Consider the following 20,833-nt stretch of genomic DNA (forward strand, 5'->3'; position numbering starts at 1 on the left):
ACTCCTCCACTATCCCAACACAATAATCCTCTATACATCAATGCTCACAGTATCACAACATAATGCTCTATACATCAATGTTCAACACTACAATAATCTATATATCAATGTTCCTCTCTCTTTAACATCGAAAGATATGCTCTTTCAAACCTTTTAACTCCTTCACTATCACACAACAGTCTTCTATACATCAATAGAAAGCAATATAGATGCTCTTTCAAACCTTTTAACTCCTCCACTATCACACAACAATCTTCTATACATCACTTGTAAACAATACAGTCCTCTACAGATTTATATACATCAATAGTAAACAACACAATCCTTGTATAGATATATACATCAATAGTAAACAATACAATCCTCTATACATCAATGGTGAATAGGTATATGCGACCCGCATCTTCCAGCTCACCCGCTAACTTGGCGATAAGTCGGAAGGAGTGGCTACTCCAAAAGCCGGAATCGGACAGCGAGACCATCGACTGGCTACTCCAAAAGGTAACCCATAAACCATTTTTGGGTTTTGGGGACCAGGCAGCACCACTTTCAACATTTGTTTCAACAGCCTAACAATAAATAAACATAAAAATTTCAAAAAATATCAAAGTATTCAGGATCGATTTTAAAAAATTTAAAATGCCATAGAAAATGTTTAGATATGAAAATTTACTTATTGATTCTCCATTCATCCAAGAATCCTTTAAATGATTGATGTAGTTGTTTTATCAGGGTAGACTATTTGTCACTACACTCTTATAATCACCCATTTTCAATTTTTGTCTCCTATTTTCAAATCTAGTCTCTTACATTTTCAAATCGAAGAGTCAAAAATGGATATAACATCTTTGTATTTTCTTTATAGACCATTTTAAATGTTATCTTTATAGATTATTCTTTTTTAAATAGTGGAAATGTAAACTTAGATGGGATAAGATGTTGAAAATAGTGGAAATGTAAACTTAAGATGTTAATAATAATGCATCGTTCAACCTATCTTTAAAAAAAAAACTCATAATTATTATTTTGTAGTGATTTTGGAATGTTTTCTGTTCACACAATTACCTCATTCTCCTATCCAAATAAAATAAAACAGATTGCATAGGTTTTGCCTTTCTATTATCGATCTCTCCCGATATGTCAATGGATTGTCTCAATTAAAATTTCTCAATAATAACTTAAAATACAGACAAAGATACCTCAATGAATTTCCTCAATTAAAATTTCGGGATATAACTTAAAATACGGACAAATACCCAAACAAAACTCATACATATTCTTGAAACAAATGAGACTCGTGCCATCTAAAATACTGTCAATATTCTTAAAACAAAAGAGACTCATGCTTTCTAATATGCAATGCCAGAAGCATGACTAAATCATGCAATGTATCCATGTAATTTGTACATATAATTTATATTTGGTGTATATGATGCTACAGCCTTTGGTACCCCTTACCCCTTCCCAACCGTCCAAGTAAACAATCGAGGGTAGGAATAAGTCTATTGGAGGACTTCAACCCCTGAAGGGGAGCAACGGCAACCATCTCTTGTTGACATCTGACACTCACGATTGTGCTAGCAAACTGTAGAAAACCACAACACTAGCAGCCAAAAAGTTCCTAGCTATATTCAACTTCCCACAAACCAGGGAAAGCATGAAAAACCTACCTTGTATACAGTACGCAATTACGCATACTATGCTCCTGAAGGAGCATACTGTACATTGACTCCCTCGGTCAAAAGAGAGGATTTTTTCAATTTGGAATTTCGAGAACCACCTAAGATCATTGGATCATTATTTTCAAAAGAAGAAAAATAGAATTTCAAGTTTTCTAATACTTTGATCTCACCTTTCAAGAATTGGATGGTTTCTGTTCAATCTTGATACATTATTTTTTTGAAGTGGATAGAGAGCGCAATTTGAAAAGGTTTTTTTATTGAGGTCAGTCTATGGGTTTGAAGAGGTTATATCCCCAACTCCTAGATTAAGTTCTATCACAGGGAGTAATAGACAGTATACTAGCATGAAATCTCTCAGCTATAATTAAATTTGGACCATGTTAAACTATAATATTGTTAGTGTACATGAATGTATATTTATAGTACCTAAATTCGTAAGAAAATTAGGAAAAAAACTGGTCCAACCTTGAGGGAGATCCAAACCCATTTTCAGATTCAATGTTTGGTTTGTACTTTGTAGAAATTAACATATATTGAACCCTAGAACAGATACTAACATTGGACAAAGACGTGAACATGCGGATTTGAATAAAATAAAATAGGAGGCAGAGATGAAATAGATCATTTTGTAAACAACATAGACAATGCAATGATTTTCAATTTGTATAATTGAAGCATACTGCCACAAAAGCACAACATGAACATTATCCCTTGGGGGGATTTTCTCCAATGCGAAATTCTAAGAACTTTTTTAGAATCATGAAATGAGTATTCTTTTCTAAAAGGAAAATTGTTTCATGCGGGATGGACCGTATTTCTACATATGCCATCCATAAAGGGCTAAAGCATTCATCTTAAAACATAGATGCAAGTAGGTGTTCTATTTAAAAACAATGGAAACTAACGGTTCAAATGTTTTTTTACTAGAATTATTATTTCTAATTTTTAAATTTATTTATTTATTCATATTCATGATCTCCATGTTAGAGATTACATGTCGTTAAAAATTAATTCTTAAAATCCATCTCAAAAATAGATTTATTAAGAGGTCTGCATTTCTACATATGCTGGCTTGACCGCATAAAAACCTGATCCTTTATGGAAAAATATATAATAAAACTGTTTTTTTAGATATATAAGGATATCGCAAACATTATTGCAGTCCCACAAAAATGACATCTAACAGCCCAAAAATTGCAGTCTCTGAGTAATCTTGGGTGATACTTTTTTCATGCGCACTTAGAGCTTTTTCCTTTTTTCTTTAAATAATAGGGGCCTGGAAATACCTTTAAACAGGGTCTTACCCCAGGGAGTGAGTGGAACATATGCTACCAGTGGAAGCATATAATCTTTGTAAAAAAGAAAAAAAAAAATAATGTAAATGCAGTTTAAAAAGTTTAAACAAAGTTTAGGATCCTCGAAACATTCTAAACGGCTATTGTAATACATTAAAAGGTTATATAATATGATTTTGGGAAGATTTGGCTGGAGTCGGACTCGGACTGGTCACTCTCCAGTACCGAGTTGAAACAGGAAAATTGGGTGCCCTGCCCTGATTTTAAAACAACAGCTCATAGCTTGTCATAATTTGTCAATTGTTATTAACAAACCCACTTTCTCCTACTCCATTATTGAAATAACTGTGAAAAGCATCAGTGACCAAGCACGAGAAAATGGATCCTTCACCTGTTTTGGAGTATACTATTGACAATGCAACCACTTGGCAAAAAAATTTCTTGCAAGTCGTGTGGAAGGGTTGCTTCCAAGCAGTTATAGACACAAAAGAATGAGAAGTTTGCTGAAAAACCAGTGTTGGTTTATAATGTCGAGAGTAGAGAAGAAGATAAGGAAGGAAGATATGCTCTTTCTACCTATATTGATAATTCTTGATAACAGTAGTTGAAGCCTCAAATAACACGAGCTGGCTTATAATTCTTCCAATTGCTATGAGACCACCAAGTGACGATGTTGATGATGAAGTTCCTGTAGCAGATAATTTTTAGGGATATGATGACTATGATAATGTCAATGATGGCATGTCCTTAGTGATCCGACCTTTGGAAGTTCTTGACGCCATTACAGATATCCTAAAGGAGGAGCATAGAAAAGAACTAGAGGAAAGGCTTGTTGGGAGCAAAATTCATAAATCCAAAAAGAGTAAAAGGCTTCAAAGAGAACTTGATAGTTTGGTATGTCATATTAACTATGATCACGGTGAGGTAAGTGCTGGTCCTTGTGCTCATTCTGAAACTTTGCTGCCTATGTTTGCTGGTCTTTTAAGGGTCACTAAACATAGAGAAGGTTACTAATCTGTATGAAAGTGTTATGTTGGTATGTCAGGGGCCTCAATAGTGCTCAACGCAAGAGAGATGTTCTTTCTTTTTGCAGAAAAGAAATGTCTGATCTCTTGCTTCTCTAGGAAACTAAATTGGAGGTCCCGACTCTTCGTCCTGCTAGATTGGTTTGGGGAAATAGCTCCCTAGATTTTTTTGGAAGTAGATGTTTCAGGTTCTTCTGGTGGTATTTGGGTCCTTTGGGACCCTTCAATTTTGAGTGCTTCACAAAACTTTCTTTCAAGTAGACACATTTCCATTGTTTTACAAGGGCCCTTAGATAATTTTTCCTGGTGTTTATTTGTGGAATATGCGCCTAACAGAGCTACTGACATATTTGCTTTTTTTGAGGAATTAGCAAATATTCAGTTAAATTTGAATGTGCCTTTGTTGGTTTGTGGTGATTTTAACAAATGGTCAAGTGAATCTACATCTTCTCCTTATATGTCTTCTTGTATGAGATTGTTTGAAGCTTTTATACAGCACCATGAATTGATTGATCTTCCTTCTGCAAGGGCTAACTATACCTGGTCCAATCATAATTTACAAGATCCTATTTTGACAAGGTTAGACATGTTTCTTGTCTCTTCTGAGTATATTACTCGTTTCGCAATAAGTGCGAAAGCCCTACCAAAAATTTCTTTTGATCATGTACCTCTTTTCCTTAACTCCAACGGTTTCTTGTCTGGACCATCCCCGTTTAGATTTGAATTAGTATGGCTGTCAGAGAGATCTTTACTCAGCATGATTGAAGATTTCTGGAAAAATACTACCATTGATGGTTGGAAAGGTTTCCAAATTTCAAAAAAGCTCCAATTATTTAAACAAATGATTATTACATGAAAGATGAATGTTTGAGGAGATTTACAATCTAAAATCAGGGCTGCAAAGTCTTCTATAGAGGAGGTAGATAATGTTCAATTTATGGGAGGTGCTCTAACACAAAATCAATTCAAAGAAAGAAGGTTATGGGTGGCTACGTATAAACAATTGTTTAATTTGGAGGAAATCCATTGGACATAAAGATCTCGTGTGAAATGGCTCAAGGAGGGTGATAAAAATACGTGATTCTTCTATGCTATTGCTAATGCAAAGAAATATGATAATCCAATTCAAAGCCTCTGTATTGAAGGAATAGACTGTGACAACATGTCAGAAGTTGAAAGGGCCCTGGTTGATTATTTCAAGAAGTCTTATGTGGTTGATTGTGGGCTTCAACTATTCATTCAAGATCTACCTTTTACTAGGTTGTCGTTAGAACAAGCTCAGTGGTTAAAGATAAAATTTAAAGATCAAGAAATCAAAGGTGTAGTCTTTGGCCTAGGCAGAGATAAAACTCCTGCCCCAGATGGATACCCAATGGCGTTTTTTCAATCTTTTTGGGATATTTTGAAAGATGATATTGTTCAATTATTGGAAGACTTTTATTGGAGGGGTAAAATTAATATTGCCATGAATTCCACTTTTATTGCTTTGATTCCAAAAAAAAAATGTCATTGCAGAGATCAAGGATATTCGGCCTATTAATCTTATTGGTAGTCTTTATAAAATCATAGCAAAGATTTTAGCTAATAGACTGCGTTAGGTGATTCATGTGGTTATTAAAGGACCACAATCATCATTCTTGAATGATAAGCAAATTATGGATAGTAGTTTGGTTGCATAAGAATGTATCCACTCAAGAATCAAAGATGACAAACCGCACCTTATTTGTCAGTTAGACTTTGAGAAAGCATATGATAAGGTTGATTAGGGGGTACTATAAAATATAATAGCTAAAATGGGTTTTCGTTCAAGGTGAAGATTGTGGATTGATGGTTGCATGCCTTCTACTCATTTTTCAATTTTTGTTAACAGTAAAGCAACTAGTTTTTTCAAAGGATTAAAAGGATTGAGACAAGGGGATCATCTTTTACCATTTTTATATACTTTGGTAGCTGAGAGCTTTAGTATCATGCTTAATGGATTGACACTGCAAAGGATCAAATCAGATGTTAATATTGGTAATAATGGTCTTACAGTATCATATTTATAGTATGCTGATGATACCATCATATTATGTGATCCTACGGTTAAGGAAATCACTTGGATATGGATTTTCTTGAAAAGTGTGGAACTCTCAACTGGACTTAAAGTTAATTTGAGTAAAACCAAGCTCATTGGTATTTGGCTGTCCGCAAATGGTAGTTTCAAGAATGGCACATTTATTAAGTTGTGGTGTTCAATCCTTACCTTGTACTTATTTGGGAATTCCTCTAGTGGATTCAAGGCCTTCAAGATCAATTTGGGATCCGGTGGTGGAGAGATTTGAAAAGAAACTGGACACTTGGAAAGCTAAAAATCTTTTTATGGGGGAAAGACATACGTTGATTAAATCCACTTTGTACAACCTCCCAGTATATTTTATATCATTATTTAAGATGCCAAAAGAAGTTGAAAAACAGCTAGAGAGAATTATGAGAAATTTCTTGTGGGGATATGACATAAGAAGGAAAATATTTCATCTGGTGAGCTAGGAAAAAATTTGTAGACCAATGAAGGAAGGGGGATTGGGTGTTAGGAGATTGAAACATATGAACTCGGCACTTTTAGTAAAATGGTGGTGGAGGATCCATACACAACCTAAGTCTTTCTGGGTGCTTGTTCTGAGAGATAAATATGGAATGGATTTGAACTTTGGCCCCATCAAAAGTCCCAGAAACAAAACAAGTTTGTCTCATGTTTGGAGAGGTATTGACTATGAGATATCTGTATATCTACGGCAATTCCGAGAAATAGTGGGGAATGGAGAATCAACTCGCTTTTGATTTGACAAATGGATTGGAGATGACCCGTTGAGATACATTTTCTCTGAGGTCTTCACAAAAGCTTTAAACTCACTAGCATCTGTCAAGGAGGCTAGTGGGGGTGTTTATACTAATATTATTTGGTCAATTCCTTGCAGGTACAGGAGATGTATAGACAGATTCATTTAGGAGTATCAGACATTGTTAGAATTATTATATGACACATATTTGACTCCAAATATGGATGATAGCTTTATTTGGGATCTTACCCCTTCGAGAGATTTTTCGGTTAAGTCAACCTACAATCTATTATTTTTCGATCGTTGGAGAGAGTCGGATGCTGGTTTATTCAAGATTAAGACATTGCATATGCCTCTTAAAAAGCAGCTTATCTTATGGATCCTGTGTCAAGATAAATTAGCAATTGTTGACAACTTGAGAAAAGGGGGGTTTATTATCACCAATATATGTATCCTATGCAAAGACAGGAATGAAACTTCGCAACATCTTTTCCTCTCATGCCCTTTTGTTACATATCTTTGGGATTGGGCTCGACAATGCCTCAATCTGTCATTACCTTTGCCCCAAACTGTTAGAGCTCTTATTGACCAATGGATCACACCTAATATTTCAAATATGGGAATTATTCTTTGGAGATCTATTTGGTTTATCCTTATTTGAAATATGTGGAAGGAAAGAAATAGAAGAGTATTTGATAGTATATCTACAGATCTATCTACACTAAAATCAAATATTTTGGCAATTGCAGCTGATTGGTTCCTTGCACATAAGGACAGTGGATTCATTCCTAAAAGTCTTCTTATTAGCAATCCCCTGACAATGACGACTATGAGTGTTACCACCAACACTCGTAGTGAGGTTGTTTGGATACCACCACCAGTAAATTCTTTCAAATTTAATTTTGATGGAAGTTCACTTGGCAATCTAGAGCTGGCTGGCTATGGTAGACTTATTAAAAATAATTTGGGTCACATTATATTTTCTTATTCGGGTCTTTGTGGTATCACAACAACAAATGAGGCAAAAGCACAAGGTTTATTCGAAGGTTTGAAATTGCTATGCACTTTGGAATGGGACAGGATTATCGAATGAGACTCGGCAAATGTCATTGCCAAGAGTAAGAGAAAGGCCCATATTCCTTGGAGATTAAGAACTATTTTTCATCAAATTTGAGATATTTTGTCAACCTCTATGAACAGTCCAACATTGTTATAGAGAAACGAATGAAGATGTTGATGTTCTTGCCAAAGGAGAAGTCCATACTCCCTCTCTATTGGTTACTTCATTTTTGTAATCTTGTATCTTTGCTTGAACATCTTGTATTTTACATATGAATTAATGATAAGTCGTATGTTACCGTTCAACAAAAAAAGAAAATACATTTCCTAAATCACTAACATGGCAATGATTTATGCATATAGTTAATATTATAGGAATAATGTTTTATCAGTAACTTTGAAGATAAATTGGTACAGATATTTATGCATATCAGTTAATGTTATACGAATATAATATTTTATCAATAATTTTGAGGATAAATTGGTACAAATAATTTTCCAGGACTCACTGAGACCATAACATCATAGATTCAAAATACATCTAGCAACGATTTCTTGAAAATAAAATCAAGCTTGATGATTAGTGAGCACTGTTTACTCCACAACAAAATGCAAAAAATTTCTCCAGTGATCCAAACTGTTGTTACCAGGATAGGAGAAGTCACCAAACTGATGAGGGGTATGGTACAATTGAAGACAGTCTGACCACCGTATGAAAGCGTTGGACGGTTTTTACTTTGGAGCATACCAACTAAAGCACTAATCGACAGTCCCGACTAGTCGAACCAGCTTGTCTCTTCCAATCTTAATCACTGTGATCCAAAGTGAAAGTACATAGGCAACTAAAATGTAAAACATAATGAGTGTGCAAATTAATCAAAACAATACGAGCTCCACATATCTGTTGACTTGAATCATAGCTGTTCAAAGTCCATCAGTAGTAGGTTTTGCATTAGGTGCATACAAAATTTTACTATCCAAAACAAAAAGATCCATGTCAAACGTATCTAATCGACTAATGGATCAGCAATAGCATCTCAATTAGTTTATTACATTAGCTTGGTGGTTATTATGCTCTCTTGTTTACCAGAACCCTAAAATATTAATGTTTTAGGGTCAATAGATTAGTATTAATGATAAAAAGTTAAAGATTACAGCAGAGTAATATAACTCTCCATAACACTATCACCATAAACTGCATCATCTTTCCCATCTCGAACGCTGAGCAAGCTGATCCAAAACAATCTCATGTCATCATCAGATACTTCACTTAAACAAGTGAATGTCATTGCACGCTTTAAGCTTTCACTATCAATGATAAAAAACTTGGATCAGGCACGGGACTTGGCAGCAGCCCCTGCCCAAATGAGTAATTCGGGCGAGTTCAAGTGGATCTGCCTGAATCATGTACATGCCCAATATTCCATCTTTCAATTTCTTCTCCTTTTCCATACGTTCCTAACCCCAATATCCCACTCATCCGACTAATCTGTCCCACACAAAACGCTTCCCATCTTCCTGCTCCCTTCTACAAAGAAGGCAGCACCAATTCTTAAAACCCATATACATCTAAAAGCTTTTTGTGCATTGCTATTCAAATGTGTCCCCTTCCAAAAATCCATCATAAAGATGGGTTTTCGATCTAGAATTTCACTTGCAAAAAATCTGAACCACCATGATCATGAATCATGAAAGATAAAAACAAAAACTTAAAAACAGATTAGCTTAAAAGAATAAAATAGATTAGCTTAAAAGAATAAAATAGATTAGCTTAAAAGAAATAAATTGAATGGTCCAGAAACAAAGTTTAAAATTACCTATTTTAAGACTAAGCTTTTTTATTTGTATATTCATGATTGTGTGGTCAATATTATTGACACGTTAAATTTTAGATCCAGAATCCATCTATAAGATGGATTTTGGATGGAGACCGCACTTGAATAGGGTTAATTGGCTGACGCCTAAACACACACATCTATATATATATATATATATATATATATATATATATATATATATATATATATATATATATATATATATTGAGAGAAAGAGAGAGAGAGCTCAAATGGAAATGTAGCATACTAGAGCTTATTCCATGGAGATTCAAACAAGATGATGTCCCTAGACTATATTGGGCAAGATCTTCATCGTTTGGTGCAAGGAATCTTTTTTTTTTTTTTTTTGAGCTTATTCCGTAGTATCTTACCAATTATGCTCCGGCTATGAGACATCTAAAATACTTCTTCCATCATATGATATTTTTCATGATAGTATCCTTGAAAACAAGGGCTAAAAATGAGTCTTTCATAGTATATCATCCATGTTGGAGACAACTTCTCAATTATCTATTTCCTTCTAACTTTCCTCAAAGTTCTCCCCAAACTAGTTCTTCAGCCCTTCATATTTTTTGCTCCAAAATCCCTGCAAACAACAATTCAAGATCGCCCTTTCAATTTGTACTTTCTGTCTGTAAAAAAAGTCTTTGTATCGTCTTTCTCCTTTTAACTTAGAACAAATGCCAGGAACTTATGGGTCTCATTTCCTACACTAATAAATGAAGCTCCCCCACCTAATTATCCAAAATGCTAGGCCCATCCCTGTCTACTACTGACCAGTTAAACCCAAAGTACATCCCTCGCCTTAGCCTATATATTTCAGGGGATTTATATACAATGAGACCATTTACATTTGATACAAGCAGGTCATCAATTACTTACAACCATCCAATGTGAAATCTAAGAGCATCGGTGTATTACAAAGTTTGAGAAAATTCTTTTGAAGTTTGAGCTTGGTCAATGGAATAAATGCAGTCATCTAGTTTCACATCCAATGGTGAAGATTAATTGTGGTTGCCTTGTACCAAAGATAAATAGGACACATCTATATTATCAAGTCTTAAAAATGCATAAATTTTACGTGAAACACACAAGAAGGTTCCTAATTTTCCAACTTTAGCAACCATCCCGTTTCTCCCAACCCATATTTCATGTTAGGTGTTCTAGATTATCCTCTCCGTAGCCCAACAGATTCAATAGGAGTTATAGAGAAAGAAATTCCCATATCCAAAAGCCTCTCTTTAAAATATAACCATAGCCTCTGTCCCAGCTCAAACAAAATGCAACAACCCAATGACTTTAAGCCCATCAAAGAGTTTTGAATCAGTAGCAGCAGTGTTTTCACATGTAAACTGGGTCACAACTGAAGTGCAATGCATGGAAATTAGAAGGATTCTCAACAACTTCTTTGTTGAAAGCAAGAAAGTCTAAAACTGTAAATTACTGGGGAGGCCATAAATGTCAAATCACTTAATCCCCTGTTACGGAGAACTGCAACACCAACTCCTGTTTCTCATGTAAAGGATCCTAAGAATGCAGCAGGGCCGGGATCATATAAAGGATCCTACATACACCAAGGAGATCAAATACCTCCTATCTCCTTTTCGAATAGACCTTGAGCCATAACCAATCTTGACTCATTTGGATAACTCACAATCATCCAGAAAAGCAAAACACATCAACGTTCGATGGATTTTTCATAGTGAAAGTTAAGGTGGTACACACTTAACTAAGCCAGAGGATAAACAACTCCTTAAGGGAACAATAAATTCAAATAGAAGAGGACTGAGATCTATGAGGCCATCATTTTGTAGTTTCACATAATAAAGAGCTCAAACTATATTCTCTCTCGATTCTCAAAAAAACTATATTCTCTCTCAATTCCCAAATTGCAAGTATAGCTAACTCATGCTGCAAAATCTCATGGTTAGAGTTCAAAAAAAAAGAAAAAAGTTCACAAAAAAGAAAAAGCCTTATGCTGCAAAATCTGCCACCAGAGAGGGGAAATATCAGAATTCCAGTCTACCAATCAAACCGCAACGAATAAATCAGGAAAAAGAAACTCATAAGGCAAAAAAAACAAGACTTTAATGAATATTTCCACATCCATATTACACCTAAAAAAACTCAAAATCCAAGATTAAAGAACCTCAAAGCCATCTGATATCTTGTATTTACACCCGAACTTCAATCCTCTGGTTCAAACTCGATTCACACCTGAACCCACATCCGGAACCATCATCTCGTGCCTCCAAGCCCATTGACTCCACTTCGGCTCGACAAACCGGACACCTGGGTACCTTCATAAGCCAGGAATCCACACATTTTACATGGAAACTATGGCCACAAAAAGGAAGCAGCCTACACTTATCCCCTTTCATGAAAATATCTAAGCAAATAGCACAATCAGAGCTCAATTCTGTCTCTCTCTTCTCCCCAACTTGGTAATTGAAACAGGGGAGCTTCTGCAACTCTTTAGGAGACAACCCACCTTGCTTTCTCTCACTAGGTTGGGATGAGAGAGAAGAAGGCCTGCCCATGATGCAGATGTGAACTAAGATGAGGACTGTGACACCCAAGAAGATGAGAGAGATGGAGATTAAGAGGGCCACGGCCATGATGTGAATGAGCAAGAAAAGAGAGAGAAACTTGGTAGTTTTCATGGGGTTTGGTGGGGAATGGAAATGGAGATGGTGTGCAGGGGTTCATGGTTTTGCTGTGGTGGTGGGGGGAGTCACTATCAGCCCGGCTGCTCATTCATCATATGATTGTCCATGTCCGGTGCCATTGGAAACACGCCCACAGAATGGGTTTCAGCAACCCAATAAAGTAGAGAGAGAGAGGCCCCCGCCCATGGATTTTCCCGTAAGAATTACAGAGAGATTTGACGCGGCGTTTAGTATTTTAAAACTAGGGAAAGGGTTACATTCCGCAAGAACATGTTGTGTATTTACTCCCGCGCCTTAAACACAATCCGCTCAAATTATTTCCTAGATGCAGTTTTTATACTGCCTATGCTTTATGAAAACCGAATAAAGCCCCCACCTCAAATCGTCATTTGAAAAGCACTTTCGACACTAGAAATCTTCATAACGGTTCTAAAATCAATTTTCAACGTCGATAATAAAATTTGAAAATCAAAAAATAGTACGGATCTTGTGAATCTTTAAACACTTATTTTTAAGGCGAAATGGGCGGTCTAGATAATTTATTAAATATACACAATTTTTTACGACTTTAAATTCCAAAATTTTTTTTACAATGTTCAAGTTGAGTTCATCCATGTAATGGTTTTCTAATACTTTAATTACAATTTTCAATGAGTTATTAGGTGAGACATTACTCCTTATTTTGATAAGGGATGCACCCCTATCAAACCATTTCCCTCCATGAAAAAGGTTATGCTACGGTACTCATGTGCATGAGTATTTTTTTTAATGTGCTCAATATATTTTTGTTGATTGCCTTTTATTTTATATTGCACTTTTTTTTAATAAAAATATTTTGAGTTATTACGAGGAGAATAATAGATATTTTTATGAAAAACTAATGATATTTTACTAGTAATTAAAAAGCTATCATTGTTCAATAAGGGTAATATTTCACCTCATGTAGATGATATCATACTCGACTATTATTCATCTTGATGATATCATACTTCGCTACTATTAATAAGGAAATGTTTTTATACTTTCCCTACAGCATAGAAGATCTATGCTTCCCCTACCATCCAACCGTCCAATTTTGATCAAGGGAGCACTCACTGTTTGATTATAGATCCGATGACTCAAGTACTTTTTTTAAAAAAAAATTTAATACAATTGTATGAATATGAAATTTGATACATGCCATATTCTTATTGGAGCGCACTCATAAAAATGAAATTTGATGATACATGCCATCTTCTCATTGGAGCGTACCTATAAAAAATATTATAAATAGTTTTTTTATAAAATATAATGACCAAAATACCCCTTAAAATTTTCAAAGATATTATGGTTATTTCATTTTATTGAAAATATTTTTTTATATTTTTTACAAGTGCGAATTTAATAGAGGATTGGACACCCAAATTTTGATGCCAAAATAATTTATATAAAAAAATTATAAATGAAATAGTGTTGAGACATGACGTTGTGATTGGGGCAATCTTCGCTCTCCGTGATGATTGAATAAGTGGAAGCATATAGGTTTGATGTTGTAGGGGAAGCATAAAAAGCTTACCCTTATTAATAAATATTTATCTTTCTATCAAAAAATTCTATTTTATTTATAATTAATTATTTAAAATAACTTTTGACAAAAAAGTTACTAAGGTTGGGATATCAAGTGTCCAAAACTATTGCTTATTTTAAAGAAATACTTTTATATATGAGTATCTTAACTTATCCTTTAAGAAAAATATTAATTAGAACATAGAGTTTTATCAAAAAAACTTATAAGAGATTAATTATTTAATATTCTATTCAATCACAATTATTCAAACTCATGATCGTGTGTCGTTTGATGGGTATTTTGAAATTGAATAAAAAAGTATATGCATAATATTAAATAGAAAATTATACAAAAAGACCATTTTTTTTAGAGTAAAGAAGCCGTAATCACTCATGTCCATTATATTTTAAATCAGGTGGTTGTAAGTATGTCATTGGCTAGACTCAAAGTTCAAAATAAAATTTCTCCAACTTTATTATACACTCTAAACCATCCATTTTAACATTTAATGGCTAGGAGTATTGTGACCTCCTTGTAACAATAGTAAATAATATACAATCTTATTTAAATAGTACATCTAATTATGGGTAAAATTCCATCACAAAATAAGTGTTCAATACTAAGTTAACTCTTGAGAGTGCATTAGATGGAAGATCAAATCTAGGTTCCTAGAGCTCAAAATCAGGATTCAATAAAATTCTTTAGAGAAATGTATGCGCATATCCACTAATATTTATTTTAAAAAACAAATTCTAGAAATTTGTGGGTTTTTACATTTACACATATTTTTACATAATTTTTTATAAATAATTGAATTATCTATATTTCAGATCTTCTAGATCCAAATAAATATTTTAGGAATTAAGTTATATTCTAAAATTTCAGATCTTGTAGCCAAAATTTGTTCAACCTAATTTTCGAATTTTGGATATATGAAAAACATAGTGCGTTGATTTCAGAACAATATCTCATTTTTCTAATAGGGGAAATTCATTTAACTCAAAAATTACAAAAACTTAGTAATTTTTTGACCTTCAACATGTGGGAGTAACTTTTTAATAGCATGGTTAAAGTCCCTTCCAATACCCAAAATTTTCAATTTTATGGCATTTTAGATTTCAAGGTGGCTAGTTTCAGAACAAACAAAAAATTTGAGTCCAAACGTAAATTATAAAATTAAAAAGAGGATTTTTTAACAACTAGAAATTAAGGGATATGCACCTAAAAATTTCTCAATTCTTTACAAGGTGAATGAAAGATTTTTGGAAAACTCAGTCCACCAAATTTTGCGCGTGGGACCAATTTACAGTTTAGTGGCGCAGGACTACCGTATTTTATTGGGTTTTACTAACTTTTACCAGCTCTAACATAGGCCTACCAAAAATATCTTGCCACACCCTCTCTCTCTCTCTCTCTCTCTAAAATATCTTGGTACCCTCTCTCTCTCTCTCTCTCTAAAATATCTTGGTACCCTCTCTCTCTCTCTAAAGTTGTGACTTTACTTTCCAATTCTAAGGGGGATTTAGGCAATTCTTTTCGTGTTCAGCAATGATAATGCCTTTTGAGCAAAGTTTCGTGATTCACATTCAATAAAAATGAGCATAAGTTTAGTCATTCTATTTATACCTTCTTCCAATTAATAACAAATGAGAAGCCGCGCAAGATTTTGTTTTTCAGAGCCCTTCTTTACTTTTGTCCCTTTCTAAATGTTAATTCACTGGCCTAATCATTTCCAGATATAAAAATTGTTAATCTATCATTTTTTACTCTTTTAAAAGAAGACCAGAAAAGTATACCATAAGAATCAATATTTCAAAGGAAAGAAGACCAGAAAAGTATACCATAAGAATCAATATTTCAAAGGAAAAGTATAATAAAACCATTCACTTTTAGTCCAAGTCTTGTCGCAATTATTATGAAATTAGGTAGTTGCATTTATTCTATTGGCAAGGTTAAAAGTTCAAAATAATATTTTTTTGACTTTGTGATATACAAACTGTCAAATTTTACATCGAATTGCTATAAGTAACATTAACCTCCTTATTACCAGAAGTAAATGCTCTTATTGTATACCATTCCTATGATCATAATAACTATCATTTACCTGACATAAAGCAAGGTTCTAAAAATCCTAAAAAATGGAATTATAGCAAATGATATTTGCTTCTTTGCTATAACTAGCATTTGAATTTCATATAATTTGCTAGCGTATAGACAACCATCATCTGACATCAAAAATGGAAAAGTTTTCGTTGTAACATGCTTATAAACTGTAGGACATCAAATACTATTGAAGAACAAAAAACTTTTGCCAACAAGATGCGCTAAATAAAAAAAAAAGGGATTATATGCTACACGATCATTTATTTTTTGTAAAGGAGGTCACCATCATTTTTATTCATTAGATGTGAAATCTAATAGATAAAGCGTATTACAACATTTGAAAAACGTTTTTTTTTTATTTTGTGCCCAAATAATTACATATTCTCAACCACATGATTTCAAAATTTAACGGTCAATGATAATTGCAACTTCCTTATGTCAAAAATAAATATTCTATATTTTTATAAAATAAAAGGATATTGACCAAAATATGCCAGCCTTACCAACTCTTAACAGCCCGTTTCTCATCTAGGGTTGGTATTGCATCCTCATGTTGCGACTTAAATGGTGCACAAGCACCTTTTAATGGTTAAGATTGAACAAACCCCATCCAAGGGCTAAAAATGAATTTTTTATATATTTTATTTTAAAAATGGTATTAATATGACATTTTGGTTTTAGCTTTATTTTTAAAACGATAATTAAAAATAATAAAAATTAATTTAAATTAAAAGCATTGATTAGAATAAATTTAAGGTATTTGGCCATTTTTTAAAAAAATATATTTTAATAATTTATTTAGTCAAAAAATAAACTCCAAAATTCAAATAAATATTTTATTCAAATAAAATATAAATTTAATTGCCATTAGATATGGTCTTGTGAAATCTAGTATTATAAAGGTGTTTATGCAGTTTTCCACCCATCTACATCAAGTGGACGCTTTCAACTCATGAACATATATTTTTAAATTAAATAAAAAATTATTAAAATATTAAATAATTCAACTCTTAATTGCATTTTGATAGATTTCCCTTAAATATTTATCGCATTTCTATGTCAAGCCAACGCAGTTTATGGTCCACGGTTTTGAAAAGCCGCTTGTACTGTCTTTCTTCTTGGAACCCAAGAAATAAGAATTAGACTCTTAGTGCTCAATAGTGCAGTCACTGCTGTGTATTAGGATTCTATTCAAAGGTTGCCATAAAAAAAACAAATAAAATAATATTAACTGAAAATAATTAAAGTTTTGAACCAACAGTGGATAATGATAGATAATTTTTTACTATTACGATGGAAAATATGATGGTTGATAAGATTTGTTAGAAAAAGGTTAAAATAAGACATAGGATTAATTAGAAAAAATAAAGCCGCATATTAAATCTCCGGTTTCGCAATTGGATAACCATCAAATTGATCATCTTGACCTTTACTTTTATGGATATAAATAAAAAATGATTTCAAAGTCTAAAATTAATGTATCTTGCAACATATATCTAGATTGTCAACTTTCTAATATTTATACATTTGTAAAATCTGTACTATTTTTTAAACTTCAAAATATATAAGCAAAGGTTAAAATCTGTACTATTTTCTAATATTTATACATTTGAAAAATCTGTACTATTTTTTAAACTTCAAAATATATAACCAAAGGTTAAAATCTGTACTATTTTCTAATATTTATACATTCGTAAAATCTGTACTATTTTTTAAACTTCAAAATATATAACCAAAGGTTAAAATAGAGTCTCGAACCGTCATAACAGTTTCCCATGCCAAAAATATTTTCCGATGAGGTTTTGAGAAGGAGCATTTCTTGTTTTATAAGACCTAGGCCTCATAGGAACCGCATCAGAGTACTGGCCAAATAAAAGATGTCATAAATAGTTGAAGCCTAATTGGGCAAATATTTCCTTTTGAGTTTAAAATAGCAGTGATTGAAAGGAACTTAACTTTCTTTATTTTGTATTTTTTTTTAATAAAAAAGAAAGAGAGAGGGACAATGATCCAACCAGTCCAAGACGCAACGAATCTTGACCATAGGAGGCCTATCATGAATGGAGGGGATGATCTACAACTCTGATGGATGGACGTATATGGAGATGATCTCCATTGTCCATGGTAGCTCACTGTGGTGATCAGGCCTTGCATGTTTACGTAGGGAAGGTTGAGATAAACGATACACATGGTTTTACTCTCCATGATGGGGTGATTCTTCAAAAGGGAGTAGTATTTAACGTCATGTTTCTTAGGGTGAGGTTTGTATGAGGTGCCTACTACGTAAATTAGGCGTACCTCAAAATTTTGTTAGAAGATTTAGTTTTGTGCCGACAACTTTACGATAGTTGAAAACCCATGATCAACCTTAATTATGAAATTTAAATTTTTTTTAAAAAAGTATAAATCGAACTGATTATGAACATTAAAAAATATTGAAAATAAATGATCTAGGTAACTCATTACAAGATATATTATTTTTACGACTTAAAATTTTTTTCTTTTTTTGCTTTTTTTAATATATCTTGAGATCGAGATGATCGATTTAATGGTTTTCCATCTTCAAAACACTTTTTTCTAATAGATCTTTTGAGGTGCACCGTACTTCTATAGTATAAAATTACAACTTTATATGCATTGTACTTCTATGCATTGTACTTCTATAGTATAAAGTTGCAACTTTATATAAATTATTTATTTTTACTAAATGTTTGCTTTTTAAGCTTCCCGGAATTTTCTTTCAAAAACTTTATTATGAAAAAATAAAATTCTAAAAAATCCCCAAAACTTACTTATAAAAAATAAAAAAATCATCATCATCAAAGTATTTTCCCAACTACTTGGGATCGGCTACACGAATCCTAGTTCGTCATCCTGCTTTATCAAGAATCATATCCTCAGTGGGTCCATAAATCCCTAAATATTTTATCACTAATTTCAACCATTTCCTTTTACACCTACTTTTTTTTTTTTTTTAATCTTCTACTTGAACCAACTCATGTAACCTAATAGCATATATTCCAAAGATATATATTATTGAAGAGGGATGCAATTTACCATTGGTAAAATGTACTATAATCCAATAGACTTGGAAAAATTGATGATCCATTGCATCACCACATCCATTTCGAATACCATTGAGAGTGGGATCCATCATTCCACTTATGTCGGCGTCCGACTCCATCGCCAACCATACATTCATTGTACGGCGATGCCTAATACACCATTGTTGGTTACATAGTACATTAGATTATAGGATGCTAGGGTGCTCCTGTTCCTGTAAAACAGGAACAAGCATAACATGGATACCCCTCTAAGAAGTACTTCCAAATAAACGGAGATATTTCAGGTTCTCTACTTTAATGCTAAACATTTTATTGTAGATAAAGTGAAAAACATGGGAAAGGGAAAACAAATGGATTTCAGGCCTCAAAAATGGTCAATCTGAGAGCTACTCGTGACCATGGTCAGCAAGTCACCGATTTAAACACGATTTTTTTCAAAAAAATCGTTGTTCTTTAGAAAACGGTTTAATCTGCTCCTTTTTCAATACATTGGCAAAAAAACGCGTTTTCTTCAGCTTGCTGAAAAAACAGTTCAAAAAAAAGTTGCTATAAACAACTTGTACTTTTTTTTGGAGAGTTAAATAACCTATTTCTGTTTTTTGAAATTTCTATCTTTTACCTTCTAAAACAGAGTATTTTTTTGGGAAGAGAATCCCCGTTTAGCAAAAAAAAAAAAAAAAAAAAGCCCAAATTTAACATTAAAGAGAAAACTAACTTAATTAGATCCCCAAATTTAACATTACTGAGACAAACAAGCTGATTGGGAAAAACAGATAAGATGGTTTAGCAAAAAAAACCAAATTTAATATTACAGAGAAAACTAACAAAAAAATTACCTTGCATTAGATTGGGGAAAAATAGATTGAGATCTTACAGAAAAACTAATTGCATAAAAAATCCTCAAATTTAACAAAGATTAGATTGGAGAAAAATATATTAGAAAAAACCATCTGATAGAGAAATAACCCAATACTCTTCGAAATAAGAGATTTAACTCTAACTTCAATAAAAAATCCCCAAATTTAACTTATAATAGATATGCATAAAATTGTTGAAAGCTAAACTTCAATCAAAATCCCAAAACTTAACAAAACTTAACAGTAACTTAAAATCCTAAATTTAATCATCTGATATAGAGAGAAAGAGAGAGAACCATGGTCACCCATTCATAGCCATTCTGGATAACGAATTGCTTTATCATCATAGCTTGGATTTAGCTCCTCACTATTTCTGAATACAAATTTTTAATCTGCTTCTCTAGGATTTTCTCCTCATAAACTCACCATTCACCCATCTGATAGAGAAAGAAAGAGAGTTGAGGTCACCCATCAGAGCCATGGTTGCCATCTCTAAACTCCATCGTTCTATAGAGAGAGCCCTGGGTGACCATCACCCATCGTAGAGTTTCGAGAGAGAACCACCAGGGTTTTGTTTTGATTTTGAGAGATAAAGAGAATCGTTGTTTTTAACGGTTTGAGAGAGAAAAAAAATTGAGTCGTTGAATTACAGAGAGATCCGTGTCTTTAATAATTTAAAGGGTGAGAGAATATTACCGTTATTAATTTATAGAGAAAGAGGTTATATTTGAATCGATTTATTGATAATTCCAGACTTGCTAACTATAGTCGTGACTCTATTCTGGACTGTCCATTTCAAGATTTCATTAATATGCCGGATTTATACTTCTTCGGAGCTCTAAATTCCACAGTTGGGGCGGAAATGAATTCATAGG

General features: G+C 33.1%; 1 non-coding gene across 1 annotated transcript; it reads right to left on the reverse strand.

The window, feature by feature from the left end:
* Positions 1 to 52: 52 nt before the first annotated feature.
* On the reverse strand, positions 53 to 12,286 carry LOC18435407 (uncharacterized). Its single transcript, XR_016045985.1, has 2 exons — positions 11,868 to 12,286; positions 53 to 569 (listed from the first exon to the last, which is right to left on the reverse strand). It is a non-coding gene; the product is annotated as an uncharacterized LOC18435407 (transcript).
* Between the last annotated feature and the right edge of the window lie 8,547 nt (positions 12,287 to 20,833).

Source organism: Amborella trichopoda, chromosome 12 (genome assembly GCF_054954075.1).
Source record: "Amborella trichopoda isolate Santa Cruz 75 chromosome 12, AtrichopodaSantaCruz75HAP2 v2.0, whole genome shotgun sequence".
In the NCBI taxonomy this organism is placed as follows: Eukaryota; Viridiplantae; Streptophyta; class Magnoliopsida; order Amborellales; family Amborellaceae; genus Amborella; species Amborella trichopoda.